Below are 10,319 nucleotides of genomic sequence, written 5' to 3'. Positions count from 1 at the left end.
CTGCCTTATGCTTCACTTTTAGTTAATTCTTCATGAAGCTGCATATGCGCTCAGAGACTGCGCCTCGTCTGCACTGGCCCTGAGGCAACCACCTTAAGCATAAGTGCAAGGCGCATTGTTTAGTGCACGAATGCAATTGCAATCTTCGATCAGGGTGTCCGTGTCCGAACTTCAGAGGTTTTCTATGCCACCGAAAGACGAATGCTGTAGTACTCGAACTTTCTAGCACAGATTTGTTTCCAGGAGGAGTTGTAGAGAATTATTTCGGGAGCAAAGACGCGATTACAGCATTTAGGAAGCCTATGATTACAGGAAAGATGCCGTAGCAACTCCAGCTCTGTAGCGCTTAGCATTCTAAGGAGGCGGCCATTGAGACAAGGAAGGGCGTCGTTATTGTTGCTCGAAATGTCAACTCCGCACTCAGTAATTCGACATACCCAGCGTGAGCACAAAAGGCGTGAGTAAAACAAGAGTGAGGTACAACAGGCGGAGGCGATTCTACGCAAAGCCTAATAAACCGCACTCCACCTTCCTCACAACACTTCAACCGAAAAGCTTCTAGCCTTAGGACTACACAACACCTTCGAAGAACTGAGAGAGGCGCAACTAGTCTCCCAACTGCGGAGACGACAGCAGACCCCATCTGGCAGGGAGCTCCTGAAGAAACTAGGCTGCGTCGATCAACTTCAAGAGATACAGAGGGCCGAAACAATTCCGGACGAGTGTCGCAACACACTAAACGTAGCACCCATACAAAGGAACATGGATCTCAACCTACACAAACCACGCAGACAGGCGAGGGCTGAATGCCTACAAAAGACACTAGCCCCCCAACAAACGACGGTATACGTGGACGCAGCCGTATACGCCAGAGCAGCGGGACAGAGCAACAGCAACGCGACGGTAATAACGGTGATTGATTCGAACCTACGGGAGATCACCAGCGCATCACTACAAGACTGTACGATAGTCGAGGCTGAAGAAGCGGCCGTCGCTTTAGCGGCAGCGGAGGGCTATCTAAACGGTCTCTAACAATCCTTACAGACACAAAAACCGCGTGCCGCAACTACCTACGCGGCAGAATAGGGCACGGAGCGCTCCACATACTCCGCCTCGGAGACCACATAACACAACAACAAAACGAAGAACCAATTAGGCGCACGATATAGTATGGACGCCGGGACTCACGGGAGTGGCAGGGAACCAAGAGGCGGACAGGATAGCTCCAGGTACGCTTACAACCGAGCATCCAACGTAGGCGACCTCGAGGGGACCGAACCTGTACCCCAAGACTATTCGGTGATTCTAAATTACTACAAGGGCTGCAGAAAGCGGTATCCACCACCGCACAACGCCCTTAGCAGAGAGGACTGTGTCGCGTGGAGGCAGCTACAAACGGGCTCGTACCCGAGCCTAAACGTACTCAGCGAAATCTATCCCACACAATACAATGACAAATGCCCTTGGTGCCACGAAACACCCACGCTGTATCACAAAACGTGGCTATGCCAGAAGATAGACGTGGTACTCGTTATATCAAACCCGTGTGCGGAGCAATGGGACGGAGTGTTCTCCAGCGATAGCCGGGTTGACCAAGAAGATCTGATTCGGCGAGCCCAATTGGTAGCAGCATCCAGCGGAGCTCTGGACTAAGGGCAAACGAGCGTTCTGCAAGAAGATGGACGCAGCCATCTGAAGACCGCAGAAGACCAGCGAATCTAGATCTAAGTAAAGTTTTTCACTCACTCACTCAAGGAAAGGAAAGCCGCAGTAACTGTCCCACTACTCGGTGGATACCTCAAGCGCGACATAGGGAAAGGGGTGACGGTGGGAGGAAAGCTTTGCACGGAGGCACGGAGAGTGTCCACGTACATTGTGAGCCAGTTATATGCGAACTTTCCTTTCCTCAAAACCAAGAGAGTGTTTGCACCGCGTGTTTAGTTCCCAGTGCAGCCTTATCTAAATCCAGACGGTGGTGGTTGTGGTTGTTTATTAAAATAAGTTAAAAGCAAGGAAAAGATTTCTGCAAGCCCCGCCATCTGCCATCGATACTGAAGCACCTGAGCTGGGGCAGCGGAAATAAAGGATAGCAGGAAGAATGGAGAAATGAAGTGAAAGAGGTGAGAGGACAGGAAGAGAGGATAGGGGGAGAAGTAATAAGTACAAACTATTTACACCATAAGAAATGTGTCCAGGTTGTGTGCGTGATTAATTCATTTTAGAGGAATTAAATCACACACGCGCACAGCACTGTGTTGCCTACAACTGGAGTGGGGCGTCAATCCAGACCCTGTGCTGGATTTTAAGAATGAAAAGACGCATAACTTGTTCTCTTTTCCAGTGGATACCTCAACCGCATCACCAAGATCACGAACGCCGTGTAAAATCTTATTTCCAGCTAGTGTTCACGTTTGTCTCCCACGGCGGGGCTTTTGCTTATTTATTTATTTATGTATTTCCAGGATCGAAGCATTACAGAGAGCAGTGGGTAAAAACCATTAACACGAACAGAATTAGTATAGTATCACCAAGTTATATAATCGCCAACGGCATTCTTAAACAGGAAGGCGTCAGTAATGAAGGCGATGGAAGTGGGAAGGTGGTTCTTTTACTTAGATGTCTAAGGAATGAAAGATGCGAAATGCAGGTTGGTGCGACTACTGGACACTTCACCCTTGAACTGGTGGTCGCTGTGTGACGAGATTGCTGGCGGCATTGGCGGAATTGAGGTGCGCATTTTCAAATTGAGCTAGTTATCCGCCTTACTTTCCCTGAAATCCAGCGAAGATCTACAATACTTCTAGCACTGTGGACTAAACTGCGAATAAGGCTAGACTGGAAAATAAATTTATTTGCTTCGCGCAAGCGACCCCTGGACTCGACGCGTCGTGCAGTCCACCCTCACGAAACGTTATAGGTCAGTCCCGGCTGCGGCAGCCACGTTTTAAAGAGAAATGTGCTCAAAGTAACCTGCTCCATTTCATTACGCCGGCCGGGCTTTCGCTGTACATTAATCATATCTTAGCTTTTCCACCTTTTTCTCTATCCCTCTTTTCTGTACATCCTTCCTGCCGCTCCTTTATTTCTTCGCTCGTTCCGCGCTTCTAAAGGCCATTGTATGATAGTGTGCCCTAACTGTCATAACAAACAGATAAACGCCCCTCTATCGCCCACCATCAATCCTTAACCATGCTTGCCGCTGCGAGGATGATATGGTTGTGGAGACAGGAAGGATTTTACGGTTTGCTTTATGATTAAGGGGGCGGGGGGGTGTTACGTCGCAAAGCAACTCAGGCTATGAGGGAAGCCGTAGTGAAGGACATCGGAAATTTCCACCATGAAAATTTCGAGTTTTTGAATTTATAAAGTTTATTAAGGAAAAGAACGCTGAAGTTAAAGGAAGCTTTGTTGTAATCGGTAGCTCCAAAAAAGTGTCTCAAACTAGGGCTTTTGACGTCTGCCTTCATTCCTAGTGCTTCTGCAGATAGATTTGCAGATCCGATCTATCTAACTTCTGGTAGATAGATCGGAACGGACACGCTGCGAGGCTTTTCTCCTTTACGAGCTTGGGGCGGCCGGGGCTACCGTCGCTCCAAACTGCAGAGCTTGCTTTGCTTAGGAAGGGATGTGGAGCGAAGACGAGGAGGACATCCTGCTAACCCTGGAATACCCGTTCTTCTGTTGCGACGAGAGGACGGGCGACGCACTCGGCCAGCACGAGTTTGGATGACGCGGCAGCTGCAACGGCGCGCAGCCACCACGATAGAAGGCGCATCGGCCGCCTTTCCGGCCACTGCTGCTGCTATAAATCCACAACTTCCAGACCCATGATTAAGCAGCAAGCATAGTTTTATTTAATGTTTATTTAATTTCATTTTAAATTACCTGATCAATGTGCGTGCGGCGAAAGATAAAAAAGCCTAATGGCACTACTAAGGAGCGCGTCACCTCGAATTGCTAAAAACAGAGCCGAGACTAGTTCCACCGACGCATATTCTAGGAATAGAAGGTTCTTTGAAAAGCAAGTCGGTGGAAACAAAAAACCGTTAGTGGAGTATAGGTAATATCACATACAAAAATGGCACGACTATGATCTGTTCAGCGAAAAACTCTTGCAGCCATTGAAAATATAGAAAAAAGACAGCTTTTCTTTTTTTTACAATGAACAGTGTAATAGAGAAATAATTTGATAAGATGGGGTGAGCGGGTCGAGATTCTCGTCAGGCTACGAAGCAAGTCAAACTGCATTACCGAGGTCCAGCACTGCATTTTGATTCCCTTCTATAACCGAGGCTAAACAGTCATTCCACGCAAACTTGGTGGACAAAAGCTGTGGCCATTTAGCTATGCATCGGGCTGCACTACATGTGCTCATGTCATCTCAAATTCGCCACATAGTGAATGCGCACGCATTTCCGCTATTTATCGCCTCAAGGTAATATTTTACTGCGCCACGTAGATGAAGACATGAGGAAGTTTTGCTCTTAACACTAACTGAAGAACTTTACTTTGTCACACCGTTAAGATCCGGCTGAATGTTATGGAACTCTATAGTCTGGCTATCTTGATGGACATATTTGTAGCTATTTAGTTTCTTCTTCTGCGCACTTCCTTTATCAGGAACTGTATTAAGCGAATTGAAGCGACGAGGGGTTCTTGAATAAAAACGACGGCACTAGGAACAAAGCCAAAATCACATGCAGGAAACAGCGAGGCCTAGCAATCATAGGGTTTTGTCTAAAGAAATCATCGCCCTAAGGTTTGGACCCTTGTCAAGGATTAGAACGCGCTGTATAGCGGCATCCGACCTCTAAGAATCCTCATCACTATCTGGCTTTGAAACTGATCTCACTAAATAGCTTCACATTTAATGTTTTTTCCCTTTTAAGTCAGTTGATTATTTTCTTAACTCATTGTAGTTAGAATGACACGGGAGCGGAGGCTTCTTGCTAACCGGCAAGGGTGCCTATTAGGAGCCATGAGTAAAGTCATGCATAGGGCAACTATAAGAGCGAGCCCTCACATGGTCAGAATCGATCTTACCACCTTGTGACATACTGCCTATAGCGGCTGCACAACCACAATTGTCCGTCATAGAGAAAACTACCAATGAAGGCAACACCCACCAAAACCAAGGTGCATAAGAGAATATTTCTGTTTTTCTTAATTTGCGGTGTTGATCAATGGAAGGATAATATGCTGATTAACCTGTCGCTTAATTAAAGATACTCTAAAGCTGGAGAAAAAAAAACGTCGTCATTGGGATCCGAACCCACGACCTCCGAGTTTCGCGACTGGTGCTTTAACAACGGAGCTACGGCGAAGCTTGTCGTATTCTGTTTTGGGAAGAGTCTTGTGTGTAACCGAACCCTGAGTGTGTTCACTGGCGCCACACACGACCATATCGGCGGACGTAATATGTCCTGTATTACCACCGCGAGTGTGCCTTGGAACGTCATCCCAGCGTTAGGCCGAGCGCGTACTGGCCCGTTCCAGCCATGGAGTGCATCTTCGACTCCCCTAGCGATGGCCATGCTGCGCACTACATGCCTTCCCACCCCCAGACAGTTAATCCATACAGAAACAGAAAATCTACAAAAGCTATGCGGAAACCATCAGTAAGAGGACCTAGTCAGTGTTGTCCAAAGCACATCGGCATCATCGGGGCCTCAGTGCCAGTTTCGGGAGATGTAGCATGCCATGCGTAGCATCGCCACAGTTTTCGATGGGCGCATGAGGTTCTTGTAAGCTACTGGCGGGGTTAACCTGTCGATTATCGCGACGGTAAATTCTCTGTCGTAGTGACCTTTAAATATCGATTAAATGGGGGAGATGAGGCGCATACCTCTGACCAAGCAACGAAAGTCATGTACTGCTGCTGTCACCATTTCGAGTACGGATCAGTGTCGTGAATGAATTTCAGAGGGCAGGAAGCCTCTTTCCTAGATGGCTGGTTTCCATGGCTTGAAGTGAACCATGGGGTTCTTCTACCGTTTTGTGAGAAGCGAGTAGGACAACCCTCTCTCTGTTATATTATTGGCAGCACATAAGAAAATGTCCTTTATCCCTGCACACTTCATATGAAGAGCACAGAAGAGACGATGCCAAACCCGTCTTATGCATCCGCCAAAAATCGTTGGTATGTGGTGCAGAAGAGTGTCTTGAGGTGGAGGACCATGTTAATAAGGGGTGCGTGCTGCCCACGGTGCGCCTGAAGGCCTGTCACTGGCGAACTGCTCGACGGTTCTGTGCGGGGAGGACTGAGTCGACGGGATAAAGTGGCGACCAGCCTGATGATAAAAATATATAAAATATAAAAGAATATATCGTCCTGACGTGATAGTATTCGTAGCTGAAGAGGTCGCCCGCGACAGTATGCATGGGCGATGCAAGGTCGCCTGCAGCGCGAGGATAGAGGGGCAGGTCGCCATCGCCGACTTCCACGTACCGACGACTGAGCACAGAAGTTGGCCGGCTTGTTTACTTAGAGGTGTGGGCGGAAGCCAGGGGTGCGGCTGGCGACGAGTAGCACGCATCGGTGACATGGACGCCGCGGGCTCCGTTGTGCGGATATGTTACGCGTTCTGGGAGCGAGTCATTGGCGAGGGAGGTAATATCGGAGTATCCAAGCACCATGTCCGCACCTTGCTGAACGTTTGTTCTGTCGCTCTCTGTGGGCCACGCCGCACTATGCATGATACGGTAAAAAGATTAACGCTCGACCTGAATCGTATCTCAGACACACTAAACAGCTCTTCAAAACAAATTCTGCTCAGAGGAAAGCTGCTGTAGAATTTTAGCGATCTTTCAGTAATGCCAGTAAAAAATCGTGTGAACTTTCAGCTCCCGACAGCTCACATTTCAAGTTATTCCCAGCATGAGTTTCACCCTTCATCTTCTGTGGCATGTTCGTTTCGTTCCTTTGAGACAACTCTGAATGCTACGCTGTTATGTTTGAACATTTCACAGCGCCTATTTCACTCAGATAATCGCTTATTCCTCACTAATTATATTACGCAGGAACAATTGCTGGCCTTTTCATCAAAGCGGCTAGCCCTGAAGGCTTTCAGAAAAGCGTTCTGCTCGTTTCAGCTTTTAGTGCTCTTCTCATAGTAAGCCAGGTGATTATTAAATGCTTCGGATGCGGTAGCATGGTGATTAGTATCTCTTAGAAGCTTCCGTCTTCTTGCTTTCCATGGACACCTCTGATCCTGACCAGGCCTGTAAACAAACAGCCTGGGACAGGAGCTCGTACGATGACCTTCTCATGCGCCGACCAAGCGTCGAGTGGAACCACATACCCGCTGCAGTTTTTGCCATTAGAGACGCCATTCTCTTAGACACCTAGACATCGGCTTTTAATTTCGAGTTAATTCTTAGTTTTGCATATATTGATTATATGTAAAACGCTGAAAAAATAAATATATGTAAAAATTGGGTGTGCTCTATATCCACGCGAAGCTCCGGCAGCAGCGATCGTCAGCCACCACTGCCGGGGAAGCCCACTGTGACAGCACTGCCATAGGTCGGCCGGGTGGTACATGGCCACATCCTGACTTCGAAGCGATTGGCAGCTGGCTTCATGAGTCTGCAACTGCTTGTGCCGACCCGCCCGCGTTACTACGAAAGAGATGAAGGCCAGACACGTTTGTATCCATTATAAATACGTTTCTGTACACACGCGAGTCATCGTCTGCTGGCCCTCCTCAAGCCATTGCCTCCTCTAAAAAGATGCCTGCGGCGTCGCTCGCTCACCCATTGTAGCCGCCGTGCCCTAAGTTGCGGACGGTTGTTAACAGATGGCGCAAGCTACTTCCCTATCTGCGCCAATGCGGGAGGCTGTTTGGGTGCTGAGGTGCCGCGGCGGTAGCAGCCAGTAGCGGGCATCGGCGGCGCTGCTCTAGCTTCTCGACAAGTGCGGTGCGTCCCTTCTTTTCAATTGTTTTTGAGCTAAGTCATCGTGTTCTGGCCACTTGCAGTGAGATTTTAGTTTTTTGCACGTATCGCAGTTGTCGCAGTCAATGTGGTTAGCGTTCAGAAGTAACGTAACAAGACGCCCTCAGAAAATATTTTGCTTTGACAGATTTGCCTCGTCCTGGAACGTCGCTTACGCAGCATGATGCGAGTCGCACGTAGTTTTGTTTAGTGGTAAACTCGGGGCAGGTTCAACGACAACATAAAAGCAAATCATTTGAGCTTGGCGTATGCAAATTACGTCACCTACAAATTAAGCCCTTGGCGGGAAATAGGCTTGCGGTCAAGAAACTTGACAACAGCATTCCTGTCGGCAGCGTTGGCGTCATAGTTGGTGCACAGCGGCTTCATGAACTCGTGTGCAATGAGTTCTAGGAGAACGTCGCGATGGTCGCTGTCTGTGTTTCCACAGCTGAGAACTTTGAGTTCCATGAGTGCTGCCACACTTCTTTCGACGCAAACCTCCAAATGTTTTGTGAAATACTTTCTATGGGGAAGCACGTAGTCCACAAACATCCGAAGAGCAATCAACAGTTTTACGATCTCCTGGCTCAAATAGAAAAGCCCGCCCCAATCTTGGCTGGCAATAAGGCCATAAGAGGTGGGGTGCCTTTCTGACCCTGCAGTTGTGCGACGCAGTTAGAACAAGCAATGCTTTCACTTGCAGCCCTCACAGTGAAACCTCCAACCATAGCGACGCTGGCTTTTTCCGGACCTGTTATGTGCGGTGTCGATAGTGTACAGTGATTCTTTAAGTAATTCGCTGCCTGATCGAGAAACTTGTTACCAGAAGCAGGCATGGTGGGACTCCGTTCAGTCGGCAGCAGCTGCCTTTCTACGAATGATGTCGAGCTCTGAACGTTGTCTGGCAGGCTGGTCCCTCCAAGATCTGCTTCACCCGATCCAAACATCTCGCACAATGCTCCGCAGCAAGACTGTAAAAGACGCGCACTTTGCAATGTTCTAAGAACATTAGATATGAGAGATGAGCCTCCTGCGGGCCAACGACTGCCCAGGGAGGTTACCGCGACGTCTTCGGCTTCCATCCATTGAGCACCATGCAGTCCTGCTTTCCCACGGGTCACCTGGCTCAGTTGAGAGCTCAGGTAATTTCGGACTTTCACCGGTCCTTATTCTATCTCATGGATTATTCTCCCTTTTTGCTTGTCCTAAGTAGTTCATTTTCTTGCCATTGGCAACAGTACAATGCAACCATGCATCATGCAGTGTAAATACTTATTTTGCGGCATTTCTAACCACTTCAAGCACTTTTTGCAATATAGATGTTTCGAACATTATCCTTTTGTTTTAAACCGTCCAAAAGTTACAGTTATGAAGCAGACAAAAGGTCCTAACGGTATGATAGAACGGCGTGCACAGCACGATTTCAGATTTCGAGATCAAACCTGACGATCCTCTTTCAGTAATATGTTGAAGTCAGCTCAGACATTGTAAGCATTTGTTGCACTCTGAGACATTCAAAAACATAATTTTTGTCATTAAAAAAAACTTGCTGCTCAGAGGCCGAAAAAAGAATGAAACAACTTGATCGGGCGCCGTGCATCACAGTCTCCTAGCCATCGAAACCGAAATTTGGATGGATGGATGGATGGATGGATGGATGGATGGATGGATGGATGGATGGATGGATGGATGGATGGATGGATGGACGGACGGACGGACGGACGGACGGACGGACGGACGGACGGACGGATGGATGGATGGACGGACGGACGGACGGACGGACGGACGGACGGACGGACGGACGGACGGACGGACGGACGGATGGATGGATGGATGGATGGATGGATGGATGGATGGATGGATGGATGGATGGACGGACGGACGGACGGACGGACGGACGGATGGATGGATGGATGGATGGATGGATGGATGGATGGAATCACGTAACGTAACGTAAGGAATCACGTAACCTAGCTGATATGTGTTGGAACCACTGGAACCTGGAAATCGACAGGAGGTTGAAATTCGGGACGGGATGTGTCACTGACCCGTCAAGAGCCTACCTTGCTAAGTAAGCAGCCACCTCATTTGAATGAGTACCTGCATGGCCAGGGACCCAGACAAAACGAACCTCCTTCAAAGTGCATGGAACAAAACGCAGGAAACGGCTCAGAAAATCTTTTTGCGAAGTTTCAAGGGAGAATAAAACTGAAAAACAATCAGCGAGAATAATAACGTGCGACACATGACATAAAATTTTGGGCTGGGCCATTCTAAGAGCTGAAATTTTATCAAAGTATATAAATATAATCAGGGATGCGGACTTGATATCTCCATGCCAAATTCTGCGAAAAAATACCAATTTCAGCTTTTTGGTAGCT

This window comes from Amblyomma americanum, chromosome 1, assembly GCF_052857255.1.
Source record: "Amblyomma americanum isolate KBUSLIRL-KWMA chromosome 1, ASM5285725v1, whole genome shotgun sequence".
Classification (NCBI taxonomy): domain Eukaryota; kingdom Metazoa; phylum Arthropoda; class Arachnida; order Ixodida; family Ixodidae; genus Amblyomma; species Amblyomma americanum.
Note: the sequence above shows the minus strand (reverse complement) of the source record.